Source organism: Prionailurus viverrinus, chromosome B2, assembly GCF_022837055.1.
Source record: "Prionailurus viverrinus isolate Anna chromosome B2, UM_Priviv_1.0, whole genome shotgun sequence".
Classification (NCBI taxonomy): Eukaryota; Metazoa; Chordata; class Mammalia; order Carnivora; family Felidae; genus Prionailurus; species Prionailurus viverrinus.
The window spans coordinates 35,234,373-35,251,737 of record NC_062565.1 but is presented as its reverse complement, the minus strand read 5'-3'; the positions used below and the strand labels follow the sequence as shown (position 1 = coordinate 35,251,737).

At 46.4% G+C, this 17,365-nt stretch overlaps 1 long non-coding RNA gene across 2 annotated transcripts; it reads left to right on the top strand.

Annotated features, from left to right (window-relative positions):
* Positions 1-4,240: 4,240 nt before the first annotated feature.
* On the top strand, positions 4,241-14,087 carry LOC125166839 (uncharacterized). 2 transcript variants are annotated; one of them, XR_007152553.1, is made up of 3 exons: positions 4,241-4,286; positions 4,762-4,845; positions 13,285-13,306. It is a non-coding gene; the product is annotated as an uncharacterized LOC125166839 (long non-coding RNA). The 2 variants fall into 2 exon arrangements; XR_007152552.1 differs by lacking the exon at positions 4,241-4,286 and adding an exon at positions 14,009-14,087 and having other exon boundaries at positions 4,505-4,845; positions 13,285-13,445.
* Positions 14,088-17,365: the final 3,278 nt, after the last annotated feature.

Genomic DNA, 17,365 nt, shown 5'->3' with positions numbered 1-17,365 from the left:
GCCTGCTTCAGATTCTCTGTCTCTTTCTCTCTCTGCCCTTTCCCCCTCTCTCAAAAACAAATAAATAAACATTAAAAAAAAAAAAAAAAGAACACCAGAGCAGCCTTAAGAAAGCTAGAGAACACCAGCTGTCAATAAAGAACACAGGTATGACAGGGATCCTCCCTCCCTGACCTGTGACTGTTCATCAATTTCAGCTTCTGGCTGAGTTTCCAGACTTAACATATTTTCCCAAGTAGACCTGTAGTCAAGTTCCTAAGCTGCCAAACACTCCAAGATTTCAGAGGCTTCTTGTTCCACATAGATTCAAAAGGCCTTCCAGCTTCTCCTGTCTGCCAAGAGCTTTGCTCCAAGAACTAAGCCATTTTTCTGCTGGTTTACCTTGAGAACAAAACAGACCCAGAGTGTATTCATTCATTCATTCATTCATTCATTCATTCAGGTAGAGGCTATGGCTGCAAGAAGAGACATAAAGTACTATGCACCAGTAACAAAGGAAAACAGATTCACATGTGCAAAAATCCCACCCGGGTAGGTCTCAGTGACCAGGCCCAGTTAAAGAAAGAAGCTGTTTTGGGGCGCCTGGGTGGCTCAGTCGGTAGGCGTCCGACTTCAGCTCGGGTCATGATCTTGCGGTTCATGAGTTCGAGCCCCTCATCGGGCTCTGTGCTGACCGCTCAGAGCCTGGAGACTGCTTCGGATTCTGTGTCTCCCCCTCTCTCTGCTTCTCCCTCACTCACACTCTGTCTCTCTCTCAAAAGTAAACAAACACTAAAAAATAATTTAAAAATAATTTTAAAAATTAAAAAGAAAAAAGGAGCTGGATTTCATCAGAAGTCTGAATTAGGAGTCCCCTTCCCCAAATTAAAAAAAAAAATTTTTTTTCAACGTTTATTTATTTTTGGGACAGAGAGAGACAGAGCATGAGCGGGGGAGGGGCAGAGAGAGAGGGAGACACAGAATCGGAAACAGGCTCCAGGCTCTGAGCCATCAGCCCAGAGCCCGACGCGGGGCTCGAACTCACGGACTGCGAGATCGTGACCTGGCTGAAGTCGGACGCTTAACCGACTGCGCCACCCAGGCGCCCCTCCCTTCCCCAAATTAAAGGAGGATCCAGGTGGGGCTGAAATGTATGTAATGATGGAAAGAAGAAGAACACAATTATAAATGTAATATTGCCAGGCACTCCCCATGCAAATAAGTCCTGGAAGCCTCCCTTCATCAGCTTTACCATAAATCTACCCTGTTTATGGCTAAATAAAGATCAGGGAGGCGGTGGTGTACATGCAAGGAGTGGCACCTTAGGGGCCACAGTTTTAAAACTTAAAGGCCTAGACTAACCTGGGCTGGAGGAGAATACGAGAGAGACGAGACGGGATGGGGCCATCTTGCAGGGCCCAGCTTAGCCCCATCTCGTGCATCCTGTACCCCCGGCTGCCTCTACGTGGGGTGCTCTGCTGGGTGGTGTCCAATCCCTGCCTCCCCCAATAGCAATGATAACAGCAGCAACAACAATTAGTATTATAGCAGCTGACATTTAATGAGCACTTTCTATGTGCCAGGCACTGTTCTAAGTACTTTCTCCATAGCTATTCAGTGAATATTCATAACAACTCTATGAAGCACCATTATTGTCATCCCCATTTTAAAGATTAGGAAACTGAGGTAGAAACAGATATTAAACTATTTGCCCAAGCCAGACAGAGACAGAACAAGGATTTGAACCCAGACAGGCTGGCTCCAGAGGCAAAGCTCTTACCCACTAATAACAATAACAGCTAACACTTAGGTGGGGATTACAACCAAAGCACAGAAAGGTCCAGGCACTCGCCCGAGTCGCACAGCTAGGAAGCTACAGAAGAGGGACTTGAACCAGGCAGTCTGGTTCCTGAGGCCACATTTTTGCGCACGGACCTGAACCCCTGTGCCATGACTGGATTTAAGGGTAATCTGAGAGCAGTGGTCACGGCTTCCATTTCTCTTCATTATGTGTGGTGCCTACACCGTAGAATTTAATAAGCACCCGATAAATACTCAGTGAATCTTCATCTAAAAGAACTCTTTCCGATATATACAGAATGTTCCAAGTTCATTGTAGAAAATCTGGAAAATACAGAAAGCGTCCAAGATGAAATGCAAACCATCCTCCCTACAGCAGGGATAACCACAGCTAACATTTTGGTGTCTTTCCAGCCAGTGTTACAAAATAGGGATCCCATTCTATGTCCTGTTTTGAAACCTTTTTTCTCACTTATCAATACATCGCAAACATTTCCCATGACCTTACATTTTCTTCTGCAACTTTTACAGAGGAATAATCTGTGATTGCTCAAGTGTCCTGACCAGGGTGCTGCCAGCAAGGAGCCACAGTGTCCCCCACAAACAGCTCTCTCCCACCCACCTCTCCATCCCCCCCTTACGCTCATCATATACATTTGACCCTCTTCTACTTCCTGGTCTCTCTGGAAAGCTCATGGCATTCCCTCTGCCTTTCTCCTAGACTCAGGGTCTCCTCTACTCCTACCGAGGGCATGTCCCCATCTTTCTCAATCCTGTCCCCATACCTGTACAATCCTGTTTTCCCATCTCCCAGCCACACTGCACCCTTCTCACACCTTCCCTCGGCCACGATCAAACTTTCCCAGCCTGTGCCCCATTCCCGCAGGACTTGCTAGAAACGATCCAATTCCATCAGCAGGCTGGCATTAGGCAATGTGTGTTGCAATGCACGGAGCGGCAGGGAAGACAACACCAGCTTCGAGGTGCTGGAGGCTGCCGTGGGGGAGGCTGTCCCAGGGACACAGGTGCATTTCGAGCAGGGGCCTTCGAAGCACAATGTCTTTTACCGAAAAGAGATCTCTTGTGGTGTGATTTCAAGCTACCAGACAGGGCCTGTGAGAGCTATTTTGGTGCAGGGAGCTCTTTTGATGTACCTTAAACCCCAACAGGGAGGCGAGGCCTAATCCACCCTAAGGGTGGGGCGGCCTGGGCGCCTTGCCCCATTAGGACGGAATGAAAGGCTTTTGAAGGTGGTGGCTCAAGACAGGTGGCTTCTTGATTGCAGCCACACTGTCTCAGCCAGGCTGGAGGAAAGAGGGGGGCTGTGCAGACAGCTGGCAGGAGGAGGAAGCCTGGGTGGGGTGATCCAGGAGATGGATGGGACTTCTTCCAGACTTGCTCCGCCTGACCTGTGCTCTGTGACTTCAGGCAGGTGCCTACGCCTCTCCAGCATCATTGTCATGATAGCACCTATACTACCTACCTCACAGATTTTTCTAAGATGAGATAACTTCAGTCAAAGTGTTTTGCCAGGGGTAAAACCTCAAAGTCAGGTGTGGTTAGACTTCTTTGACTCTTTCTTCTCTTTTTTCTTTTTTTCCTTTTTTTTTTTTTTTTTTTGGAAGGTGCAGTGAGCAACTTTATTTTTAAGGCATTTTTTTCCCTAACTGCATTTCCCCCTACAACAGACAAGTCGGAGGATGGAACTTACTGCTCAGAGAGCCACACCTGAGTCCCCTTAGCTCTGGCCTTCTGCAGCCCCCTATCTCTCTGCTCCCAGAGCAGCTCAGATTTTATCACTGGTACTTATTGGGGGACCAGCCTAATTCATTGGAACAGTGTGGGGGGGGGGGGCATCTTCCCAGATTGCCCAGGATTGAGGGCTTTCTCAGGATGTAGGATTTTCGGTGCTAAAACCAGGCCGGTTCTGGGTACATAAAGGATGGCTGGTCACCATAAGGGTACCTAGAAGTTATGTGGTTCAGTTGCTGAGTGTGTGAAGATGTGCTATGTGCATTTGTTTGTAAGATGCATGCGTACGTGTAGGGCTTGTGTAATGTGTTGTATTTAGTGTGGTGTGGGTCATGTATGCACGTCGTTTGTGTGCAAGGTGATGGGTTTTTTTAAATCAGAGGTTTAAGTATATATTTTGTGTTCGGTGTAGTGTGGAATGTATGCCTGTCATCGGCATGAGGAGGGAGCGGTGCGTTGTGGTGTGTGGATGTGAGTGACTCACGTATTCTGCAAAATACATGGTGTTTATAGTGCGTGCTTGTATAGGTGGTGCGCTAGTGTGTGTTGTGTGTGAGGTATTGAGGGACTTCTGCCTTTGGTGAGCAGAGTGAACCCTGTGATCGATGTCGGAACTGACAAGTACCCGTGGCGGGCAGGTACGCGGCGTTGCGGTTTGCGCATGCTCCGAGTGCCGTTGGTGCGTGGATTTTGTGTGGCGTGGGGGAGACGTGGATCATTTGTGAGCCAAAAGCAGAGTGTAGCCGTGTGTGGAGGTGTGTGCTAGTGTTATCTGTGCAGGGAGTGTTATCTGTGCAGGTGTCAGCGCGTTTGTGCTGCTCTTGGGGGCTGCCTGGTAGGAGGCGCGGATCTCCGCGGTGGGGAGGGGGCCGGAGGACGAGAAGGGGCGGGGCGGGGCGGAGGGGGCGGGGCTGGGAGCGGGGGCGGGGGCCCTCGGGCCAGACTCGCTCATGCTGCGGGCCTGGGGGCCCACTTGCGGGGCATTCTGGGAAGCGGGGCCGCGCCCACCGCAGGAGCCTCCGGGAAGCGGCGGAGGTGGGAGCGCTGAATTTGCACGTGGTGCCCGGCATGTGTCTGCTCACCTGGTGCGGGCTGGGCTTTGTGACAGCCCCTCGGTGTCTACATTGTCTAACTTAAGGGCTCTTGGCAGCCGAGCGCCTTGCCTCCTACCTGTATTTCCCCCGTTAGTAGTCCGGGCCAGCTCTTGAGGGGAGTTCTTATCCCCACCAGACAGGTGAATGACCTCAACCTCGGAGAGGTGAAGGAACCCGCTGCCCTCTGCCCTCGGCTCCCTGACGCGCCAACTTGCTGCAAGTGAGTTTACGGAGGAGAAAAACGCCATAGGGGAAATGGAACTCTGGGTAGCGTGACCCTGAGTGTTCTCAAACACCTGTCGCAAGGTGCTTGCCAAAATCTCTCCTAAGACCTTTCTGAATTTCTAGCCCATGATGGAACTAGGTTTAGTGCCATAAAAGCAAAGTTGGAAGAATGAAGTTGTTGGATATGCTTATAGGGTAAAATATGATACTTCCCAGAGGGTATATAGTTGAATAATAAAGAAGCTAATTGTCCATAATTATGTTTAATACCCACTGTGGAGTAAAGGATTAACATCTTTTTAAACTCCACGTGGTCATAGTCCAGATTTGCTTCTGGTGGGATCGACGTCCTCCTCCACTTTCTCCTCCTCCTCCTTCCTTCCATCTGTCCTCATTCCTTACTCTTTCTGCTACCGTTTTTCCTGTGCATTTGATCTGTTAAGTTGGATCATATGAAAGCGACCCTTTCTTTATGTAGATCAAAACGAGTTAAATGTTGGCAATTCTGTATGTTCAACCTAACACGTTTAGGAAAGCTCCTTTATGTTTTACAACATGCAGGGAAACTGTGTTGGATTAGAGTTGCAGAAATTCTGAGATTCTCACAGATGAGAGCAGCTTGGGATTTATGCATTATAGCTAGAGGAGTGGCATGTGAGGTGTTGGAACTGGCGAGTACTGGCTCCCCGGGTGATTATTAAATATTCAAGAATTTTGGAAGCCAATTGTTAAAAACCACTGATAGCTCGAAATTGGCTAAGTAGGGAGTATTTACATCGTGGAAATTGCCTTCCCTCCCCACCCTCCTTGGATCCAGTTTACCAACACACTACTAGCTATTAGGTTCATGTTGGGCCAAGTGAAGTCAGAGTAAAATAGCTTTCTCAGAACCAGATAGATCCTCAAATAGAAATCAGTACTGTGGGAAGAGTGGAATGGATGCTGGGGAGGAAACATTGAAAACTTGGGGATGAGCTAGCTATTATAGTTCTCTTCAGTTAATATTTATCAAGCATTTACCATGTGCCAAACACTGTTTGAAGTACTCTATATATGTTAACTCATTTGGTCCGCACAGTGGCCTTATGAAGTGGATATGATTAATATTCCTATTTTACAAATGGAGAAACTGAGGCTCAGAGAGGCTAAGCACCTTGGTCAAGGTTATACAGATAGCCGTAGAGCTTGGCTGTTTAGCTCCAGGATGTATGCTCTTAACTGCTATGTCACACTCACTGCCTGTATTAATATCTGTTGAGTTCTGCAGTGAAAACCCCAAATCTCATGGTCTTCCAATAAAGGTTTATTCTTGCTCATGTTACATGCTGGCTTTGTGTCAGCTGTAGCTCTTCACATGTCTTGTTCTGGGACCCAGGCTGAGGGAGCAGCCCCTGTGTTGGCCTTTCCCCCAGAGAAAAAAGCAATTCTAGTAACAATGTGATGATTCTTAAGATTCAAGTAATGTGTAGCGTACAATGCCTGTTCCCTCCCCCCTCCCCAGGCATTGCAAGTCACATGGCAACCTGCTTGGCAATGAATAATTAGGAGCTATTTTAGGTTAGGTTCCCCAGAAGTAGACTCTGAGTCAAGGATTTGTGGGTAAGTGATTTACTAAGGAAGTGTTCCTAGGAGAATCCAGAAAAGGAGTAAGGGGAACAGAACAGGGAAGGGGACAAAGCTAAGAATTATCAGGCAAAGTCCTGGGATGAACCTCACCCTGCAGGGCATTCTGGAGTGTAAATTACACCTCAGAGTCTGTCCCACCTGCAGGCAGGGGAGTTAGGCCCTCGTATTTCCACAGCTGTCCGTCATTGGCTAAGGACTGCTCCATGGGAACATAGGCAACTGCGCAGTTTGGGCTTTCGGAATGCGGGTGAAGCAGCTCCAGTAGCCCCGGAACAGCCCTTTAAAAAGAGTCACAGGTGCATGGCTCTTAGAAACAAAGGCACACAGAAATCGGGAGAAGGATCAGAACCTGAAAAGAGATCTGAAAAGATCTGAGCAGAGAACCAGTAATGTCTGCTAAAGAAACATTAATGCCATCTTCCACACGGCCTTTACTTTACACTCTTATTGCTACATCAAAGGCATGACAGTGTTTCTCCTGTGGTTAATGGTGTGTCTTTGATGCCAGGCGGAGGAGCCACAGTTTACTATGATTGGAACAATAGGCAATGGGAAGTCGTTACTGGTTGTTCATAATCTGGTGTAGTATTTGATGACCACAGATTTCTAACGTTCAAATCTCTCCAGAGTGAATAAAGATGTGTGCAATACTGCGGAGCTATTCTGACAGTAATAGCCCAGAGTTAGCACAGCCTCCGCAGGTTAAGAGCACAGTGTCCAAATAAGATGTCTCTACTCAGACCCCAGCTGCCAGTTCAAGGGGTCCCAGGCCATCCTCACTTCTAACCAATGGGCTACAAATTCAGAGGCTCCCATGACCCCTTCAAGTTCCATAATTTGCTGGGATGATTTATAGAATTCAGGAAAGGGCTATACTTAATAACAGTTTTAGAGGATGTAAATCAGAACTAGCCAAATGAAGAGACACATAGGTGAGGTCTGGGAGGGTCCCAAACATAGACTTTCCCTGCCCCCTTCCCTGTGGAATCAGGATGTGCCACCTTCCCAGCACATTGATGGATTTACTAGCCAGGAGGCTCCCCCAAGCTTTGGGTGTCCACAGTTTTTGTTGGGATTTCATTATATACACGATTGATTGAACTGACTCTCCAGCCCCCTCCTTTCCCAAGAGGAAGTTAGGCTGATACCATGTGGCTCAAATCCCCAACCCTCTAATCACATGGTTAGTCTTTCTGGTGTGACCAGCCCCATCCTGAGTTACTCATTAACATAAACTCAGATGTGGTCTAAGGGTCCCATCGTAATTAACAACGATAGTCTATTTGGCAAATTAGGAAGGGTTTAGAATCTTCCCTACAGGAACCCGGGACAAAGACCAAATTTTTTATATATAACATGTATCATCAGATTAAAGAATCATTGAGGGACGCCTGGGTGGCTCAGTCAGTTGAGCATTTGACTCTTGATTTCAGTTCAGGTCCTAATCTCACAGTTCATGGGATCAAGCCCTCCATAGGGGTCTGTGCTGAGAGCAGGGGTCTGCTTGGGGTTCTCTTGCTCTTTCTCAAAATAAATAAACTTGGAAAAAAAAAGAATCATATTGAACCCTAGCAGAATTTTCTTTTTAGGTTTATTTATTCCTTTTTAATAATCGCTACACCCAATGTGGGGCTCAAACATGCAACTCGGAGATCAAGAGTCACATGTTCTTGGGGCGCCTGGCTGGCGCAGTCGGTTAAGCGTCTGACTTCAGCCAGGTCACGATCTCGCGGTCCGTGAGTTCGAGCCCCGCGTCAGGCTCTGGGCTGATGGCTCGGAGCCTGGAGCCTGTTTCCGATTCTGTGTCTCCCTCTCTCTCTGCCCCTCCCCCGTTCATGCTCTGTCTCTCTCTGTCCCAAAAATAAATAAAAACGTTGAAAAAAAAAATTTTACAAAAAAAAAAAGAGTCACATGTTCTTGACTGAGCCCACCAGGTGCCCCGAGCAGAATTTTTAAAAATTCCCCCGGTCGACATATATGTAAGAGCAAATGCAGTACACCAAAGACAAAGAAAAAAAAATCTTAAATGCATCCAGGGAAATAAGACAGTTTATAAAGAAACTAAGATTAACAGCGGACTACCTTCAGCAGCAATAGAGGCTGGAAGATAACGGAATGATATCTCCAAGAGAATTCTAAGGTAGGTTGCTCCAATTGAACGGTAGAACATAAAATAAGTGTAAGATACCATAGTAAGATTTTTATATCATCATGAGGGAAAGCTAATGTGTTACTGAAGTCATCATCCATTTAAAAACCAAAACTGGGGCACCTGGGTGTCTGTCGTTAAGCATCTGAGCCTTGACCTCAGCCCAGGTCTTCATCTCAGCGTCATGAGTTTAAGTACATACATATATATACATACACTACTTATTTTTTTTTTTTAACTTTATTTATTTTTGAGAGACAGAGAGAGAGCATGAGCAGGGAAGGGGCAGAGAGAGAGGGAGACACAGAATCTGAAGCAGGTTCCAGGCTCTGAGCTGTCAGCACAGAGCCCAGCGCGGGGCTCGAACTCACAAACTGTGAGATCATGACCTGAGCCGAAGTCGGATGCTCAACCGACAGCCACCCAGGCACCCCTACATACATTCAATCTTAAATAAAACCCAAACCATTGTTTTAATGATTTCCGATGTAACTCATTCCAGAGTATATCACCCCATCCTTTGCTTCTTAACAGAAGGTTCAAATTCAACATTGGTGTGCTCTTAGATAGTGAGACTCCCGGAAATTACTGAGGTCTGCTAGGCTGTTTGCACCTGCATTAAATAGTCCCACACTGCTGTGCTTTCTATTTCTTTCTGCTTTCATAATTTGGTCTCAGTGTAGTGGTTTTACTGAGCCTTTTAATCTGTTGCTGCATCTAATATGCAATTGTTTGAATATGGGCCAGGGGCTTTCACTGTCTTCCTAATGTCTATAGCTCACTATATGGCACTATGTGGCAGATTATTCCAAAAATGGGCACCACAACATATCATATTCAACATGTTCTTACAATGTAATGTTGACATTCCACCCACCACGTATGCTTTCTCCCCTTGAATCTGAGTGGGTTCATGATGCTATGTGACTTATAAGGTCATAAAAGATGATACCGGTTCCGCTCAGTCCTCTAGAAATGCTGGTTCTTGGAACCTAATCACCATGCCACAGGAAAGGGGCAAACCCACGTGGAGAGGCCACATATGGGTGTGTGTGGCAGACAGCTGAGGCCCCACTCACCAGCCTCTACCCATCTGAATGGGTGAGTCTTCAGGTGATTCTAGTCCCAGCCTTCGAGCCACCCTAACTGATGCCAAGTGGAGCAGAAACAAGTCGTCCCCGAGGAGCCGTGCCCAAATTACGGGTTTATGAGCAAAATCAATAACGGTTGTTTTCAGCCTCGAAGTTCGGGGTGGTATTCACGGCAATAGATAACTGGAAAACCATGTGACTCCTTTTTCTTCACGGCTTAAAAGCTGCTCCAAGTGTTGGTGGGAGCTCTTTGGGAGCCTTAACCCAAAGGTGTCCCTTGCCAATCGGAAGGAAGTTCAAACGTAAGCTATTTCGTTTCCTCCTGCTGTAGACAAAGCTTCTTTGGTTTCAAGAAAAAGAAGCGCATTCAGTTTACCTCAGGAAAAGTTATCCTGAAGGATCCAGCAGGCTCGTGGGAATCCAAGCACAGGAACTGCGGCCGCCATGCATGGGTATGTGTGGTCTTTCTGCCCCTCTGCACACATACCCTACTCTTTTCTCATTACATATGTCTGGTTTATGTCCTCATCAATCCAGAAGTGGCTCATCATACCTTTTCCCACTTCTGTCTATATCACAACCTTTGTAATTCAAGTGCCATGACTGATTCGACGGCCATTCTTGGATTTCCCAATTCCCAGTTCTTGAAAAGGCATCTGACTGAAACAGCTCCTCTTTTCTAAGCCAAGTCCCACAAAGCACGAGCAGTGGGGCTCTCACAGCCCAACTGACCTTGCTCGGTCGTCTGCCTTGGAACAATCAGCTGGGACCCTGAGGGCAGGTTTTCAGGTTACGGTCCTCCAGGAGGAATGTGGGTGGGGCACGCAGTGACTGCGTCTCTAGGACACCGCCTCAGTAAGGCTGTGAACTGGTCAGAAAAATGAAAGCTAAGACTGAGCATAAGCATGAGCTCCCGATGAGAGCAGCACATCATCAGGAACTGCCAGTCCAGTGGAGGATCAGGAACAGGGGAGGAGGAAGAGGAGCCATGGCTGGGAGCAGATGGTGGGATCTGCAAGCCTCGGTAAAGCTTGCAGGTGGCATCTCCCCCTTGAAAGCTCGTGGCATCCACAGAGTCTCTGGAGTCTAGCAGACTTCGTTCAAACTCCAGGTCAGCTAATTTAAAACCTGTGAGACTTCGGGCCAATTACCCTCACCCTCTCTAACCCTTGATTTCTTCATCTATAAAATGGGGATAACAGTACCAGCCCTGCAGGGTGAGGGTGGGAATGAAACAACTCTGTTAAGTATTTAACACACAGTCTGGCTCATCGGCAGCTGCTCACTAACCGTGGGCTCCCTTTCTTCCTACCCTTTGGAGTTGGGAGTTCGCCCTTCCAGATTGTGAAATGTGCTGGGACAAAGATCCTATGACTGGAGCTCAGAAGGCTTCTCACCCATTACTCACCACCTCAAAGGAGTTCTCTGCCTCAGGGCTTTGCACCTTGCAAAGGTGAAACTAGCGTTGAGTGGGTCCAGAAACCCCCCTGATGGACCCTGGAGCTACCACCCTCACCCTTTTGGCTCCCCCAAATCTGCAAAACAATTAGGCTGCAATTAGGTTTGGAGTCATAACCAAAAAAACACACATATTAAAAATCAGTGACTAGGGGCACCTACTTGGCTCAGTCTGCTCAGCCCGTTGAGTTTCTGACTTCAGCTCAGGTCCTGATCTCACAGTTCTTGAGTTCGAGCCATGCATCGGGCTCAGTGCAGAGCCAGCCTCAGATCCTCTGTGCCCATCTCTCTCTCAAAAATAAAAATTAAAAACATTAAAAAAAAAAGAAATCAACGAATAGAGGGCCTCCTGGCTGACTCAGTCGGTGGAACGGTGGAGTGTGTGACTCTTGATCAGGGGGTCATAAGTTTGAGCCCCATGTTGGGTAAAGACTTTACTTTGAAAAAACAATATTAAGAGAAGATGTCAATGAATAGAAATTTATGGTGCAACAACACTGAAGCAGTGCTTTTGGATGGGTCCTCTCATTTTAAGAACTCAGTGAAATTCTGAAACCATGGGGTAGATCTCACTCCTCTGAAGACTCTCTGTCCTTAGGCAGTTCAACAGCAGTTACCCAGTGGCAAACATCACACATCAAATGCCAGCGCTGAGGCTGAGCACTGGATCAGGCTTGGGGTCCATTCCCAGCCCTGCTGTTGACTAGTTGTGTGTCCTGGGCAAGTCACTCATTCTCCAAGTCTGGGTCTCCACACCTGTAACAGAGAGGTCGGGGGCACCTGGTGGCTCAGTAATTGAGCATCCAACTCTTGATTTTGGCTCAGGTCATGATCCCAGGGTCATGGGATGGAGCCCTGCATCAGGACCCACGCAGAGCCTGGAGCCTGCTTGAGGTTTTCTCTCTCTCTTTCTCTCTCTCTCTCTCTCTCTCTCTCTCTCTCTCTCTCAATCTCTCTCTCTCTCTCTCTCTCAATCTCTCTCTTCCCCTCTCCCTGTCTCTCTCTGGTTATGTGCACTCTTTCTCTAAAAAAAAAAAAAAAAAGTTGGACTAGATGATTTCCAAGAGGCCTCAAACTCAGGGAAGGGGTATCTTAGCAGTTAAAAGAACCCTTAGTTGGTGTGCCTGTGTGGCTCAGTCAATTAAGCATCTGACTTTGGTTCAGGTCATGATCTCACGGTTCATGTGTTCGAGCCCTACGTCAGGCTCTGTGCTGACAGATCAGAGCTGGAGCCTGCTTCGGATTCTGTGTCTCCCTCTTTCTTTGCCCCTCCCCTGCTCGCTCTCTCTCACTCTCTCTCTCTCTCTCTCTCAAAGATAAACATTAAAATTTTTTTTTCTTAAAGTTTATTTTTGAGAGAGAGCTCTAGTGAGGGAGGGGCAGAGAGAAAGGGAGACAGAAAATCCCAAGCTGGCTCCATGTTGCGAGCACAGAGCTCAACACAGGGCTTGAACTCATGAAACCACGAGATCATGACCTGAGCCAAAACCAAGAATTAGAACCTTAACTGACTGAACCAGCCAGGCACCCCAGAATGGGCATTTTATTTATTTATTTATTTATTTATTTATTTATTTAGAGGGAAAGAATCAGAAAGGGCATTTTTTTTTTAATTTTTTTTTTCAACGTTTATTTATTTTTGGGACAGAGAGAGACAGAGCATGAACGGGGGAGGGGCAGAGAGAGAGGGAGACACAGAATCAGAAACAGGCTCCAGGCTCCGAACCATCAGCCCAGAGCCCGACGCGGGGCTCGAACTCACGGACCGCGAGATCGTGACCTGGCTGAAGTCGGACGCTTAACCGACTGCGCCACCCAGGCGCCCCACAGAAAGGGCATTTTAAACCAGTGCCCAAGTTACTGGTTCTTGTCAGGGAAGCTTAGGAACCCCTGGCAGAGAGGGTGTGTCGGCCCTTCATGGCCTGGTGCATTGTGGGGAGGAGAGGGAAAGATGCGGGGGAAGCATGAGGTTCCCTGTGTGCCAACGGACCCTTCCCCAAGGTGGCATGGGGGCAGGGAGTGGCAGGGAAGGGAGAAGTGCCTCTATGAAGTGACTGAATATTTGTTAGATGCAGTTTATTTTTATTTTATTTTATTTTATTTATTTAAGTAGGCTTCATGCCCAGCCCGGAGCTCAGTTGCGGGGCTTGAACTCCCAACCCTGAGATCAAGATCTGAGCTGAGATCAAAAGTTGGACGGTCAACCATCTGAGCCACCCAGGAGCCCCTAGTGAATGGAGTTTAATGGGAACAGACCAAGATGCCTAACTGGTAAGTTGTCCCCTCCCTTGCTGGCTCCTACTCCCTGAGGTGGGGCTCAAGAGACAGATTGTATCAGTAAACGGAGAAAAAGAAACTATCTTCTTTACACATCTGAGTGTCCTGCAAGTGAATTGTTTCTCTTGTTACATCACATCAGCATCAAAGTGTCACATCATTGTCATCAAGAACTCTTCATAGGACAGTCTTTCAGGCTTTAAAGGCTGTGGGCCCAGGGTCACTCAGGAACAAAGCCAGGTTTGGGCCCTTTTATGTCCTGGAAGCTGCCCTTCGTTCTCAGGGCTGGAGCCAGGAAGGACTCTTCCAGTCTGGCTGGGAAACAATTTGGGGGGCAGGAGGCTGGGGATTAAATCTTCCCCAAGGGATTTCACAGCCACCAAATTAAAGGGTAAGCCCACGCAGATGGATTTTGAAATTCCCAGATCATTGCTTCCCTGGCCTTGGCATTCTGGGTTTCCCCTCTGGTCATACTGCTTCTGGGCTGAATGGTTCGAATCCCTAGGGCTCTGCACACTTTGAGGGGGATTTCCTTTCTCTCTTTTTGCTTTTTCTAGGCACTTCTCACTCTGCCCTGGTACAGATGCAAAATTCGGAAATTCTGAACGTCAAATCTGTTTGATTATTAATCATGGAAATATTAATTACAATAAACTCAGATTTGAATCATCATGTATACTGTTTATAAGTTTTAAAAAATTGGGGTAAAATAAATATAACCTAAAATGTACCGGTTTAAGCACTTGAGTGTACAATTCATGGCATTTAGTACATTCATGGTGTTGTGCAACCGTCACCTCTGTCTAGTACCGGAACATTTCCATCACCTTAAAAGGAAACCCCATACCCATTAATCAGCTACTTTCCGTCTCTCCTCCCCCAGCCGCTGGCAACCACTAATCTCTCTTTCTTTGTATATTTGCCTGTTGTGGATATTTTACATACATGAAATTATGTGTCTGGCTTCTTTTGCTAAGCATCATGTTTTCAGGGTTCATCCATGTTGTCATGTATCAATACTTTGTTCCTTTTTAAGATCGAATAGTATTCCATTGTATTGGTATGCCACATTTTGTGTATCCGTTTGTCAGCAGACGTCCTTTATACTTTTTTTTTTTTTAGTGTTTGTTTATTTTTGAGAGAGCTCGAGCGCGCGCGTGTGTGCACGCAAGTGGGGGAGGGGCAAAGGGAGAGGGAGACCAAGGATCTGAAGCAGCTCTGAGCTGATAGTAGAGATCCTGATGCAGGGTTCAAATCCAGGAATCATAAGATCATGACCTGAGCCAAAGTCGGGCGCTTAACCGACTGAGCCACCCAGGTACTCCCATCCTTTATGCTTTTAAAATGCTTTTACATACATTATGTCAGCTGATCCTCACAGAAAGTCTGGGAGATAGGGAGGGACTATTCATTATTATAATGATTTTCCCCATTGTGTAGATAAGGAGACTGAGGCTCATAAAGGTGAAATTACTTGTCCAAGATCTCATAGCTGGTTAATGGTAAAGCCAGATTCAGAGTCCAGGTCTCTCCAGTTTGGATGACCCAAATCTCTGCTGGGCAGTTTGGTTTATAATCACTAGTTAGTGTCCTTCCACTGAGGACATTCTGAGGGGACATGTGCTCCCTATGGCAAGGCAGTTTAGGACCAGTGAGAGCCCAACCCTTGAACAGGCCTAACTTTAGGCCCGATTTTGTCCACTGTCAGAGTCCGTCACTGCCTACAAGGCCTGATCTTGCCAGGCCTCTGCTCAGACCTTCTTGAGGACCCCTGTTCTCTCTCTGCATGAAACCTCTTGGCCTTGGGATGCCATAGGAGCCTAGAGCCCAGCAAGGGCAGGGACTGGATTTTGGTACCCTGTAGTCCCAGCACCAGGCCTGGCAGTCAGGATTCCCTAAATGTTTGCCGACTTTGAAGGGCCCAAAGGTGCTCTGATTTGGGCTATTTTTCTCCCCAGCAACATGTCACCGGTAGAAATCTCCCCCCACCATCCAGGGCAACTCCTTGGGCTTCGTGACTTGGAATGAATAACAGTCAGGGAGCTCAGGTCCTTAGCACAAATCAGCAGCACTTCAGGGATCCCACTCTACAGCAGTGAGGGTTCCATTCCTGCTAAAATAACAATGAAACCACATAATGAAAAGTTTGGAAAACTGAACAAAACAACAAAAATGACTCATTATCTTACTTCCCTAACACAACTGTTGTTTTGAAGAACTCCCTTCCACTAGATTCCCTCCCTCCCTTCCTTCCTTCCAGGTGTCATGAAAATAATACAAAATATTGTCATGTTTTAAAAATTATCAGGGCATCTGGGTGGCTCAGTCGGTTAAGTGCCCGACTTCAACTCAGGTCATTATCTCGCGGTCCATGAATTCGAGCCCCACGTTCAGCTCTATGCTGACAGCTCAGAACCTGGAGTCTGCTTTGCATTCTGTGTCTCCCTCTCTCTCTCTCTCAATCTCTGCCCCTCCCCCACTCATATTCTGTCTCTCTCTCTCTCTCTCTCTCTCAAAAAAATAAACACTAAAAAAATAAAAATTATCTAATATCTCATGACAACCACTGTGAACATTTTGCATATTTCCTTCTAGTCTTTTTCAACCTTGTTTCCATAATTCAAATTATACAGAATATACAATTTTCTTAGTATATATGTATTTTCTTATGCCACAGGTTTGTTTCTAATAATAAAATTGGGTGCCTGGGCATGCTGACAGCACAAAGCCTGCTTGGGATTCTCTCCCTCTCTCTCTCTGCCCATCCTCCACTCATTCTCTCTTTCAAAAATAAATAAACATTAAAAAAGAAGTAGTATGTGTTTATTATAGAAATTGGGGGGGGGGAATTACAAAAAAGAAAGGAAATAAAAATTACCCAGACTATCCCTTCCACAAGATAGAAATTTTTAACATGCATTTATTTTACATGTTTATAATTCTGAATACAGATTTTTAAAAATCTTTTTTCTCACCTATCTTATAAACATTTTTCCATGCTGCCTCATTATCTTTATAGTTAACTTTATTTTATTTTTATTTTTATTTATTTTTATTTTTTTTTATTTATTATTTTTTTTAAATTGCAAATGGCTTTTATTTTTTTTTTCAACGTTTATTTATTTTTTGGGGGGACAGAGAGAGACAGAGCATGAACGGGGGAGGGGCAGAGAGAGAGGGAGACACAGAATCGGAAACAGGCTCCAGGCTCTGAGCCATCAGCCCAGAGCCCGACGCGGGACTCGAACTCACGGACCGCGAGATCGTGACCTGGCTGAAGTCGGACGCTCAACCGACTGCGCCACCCAGGCGCCCATTTATTTTTATTTTTAACAGGTTACATATTTACATGATACAATATTCAAAAGATTCGCAGGCTCTTCAGTGGAAAGATCTCTTCCTACCTTGTTCCCCATTTGCCCATTTTCCCTCCCATGATGCTCGCTGTTACCCATTTCCTGAGACTCTCCCTAAGGACTCTTCTACACATACGGAAACAAATACGTATATATTTAAATACATTCCTTCCCCATTACTCCAGCTTTTACACTACATGAACTACTACACTCTTTGTCAACTTCTGTTTTAATGCAACAATATGTCTTAGAGGTTTTCCTATTTATATCCAAAGAGAGCTTCTGCCGGCGCCTGGCTGGCTCAGTAGGTAGAGCATGTGACTCTTGATCTCAGGGTCATGAGTTCAGACCCCACCCTGGGCACAGAGTTTACTTAAAAATAAAAACAAAACAACAAAGACAACTTTTTTTTCATACTGCATAGGATTCTGCTCCATATAGGTGTAGCATAATGTATTAAATAGACCCCATAGGCGCCTGGGTGGCTCAGTCAGTTGAGTGTCCAACTTCGGTTCAGGTCATGATCTCACCGTTTGTGGGTTCATGCCCCACATCAGG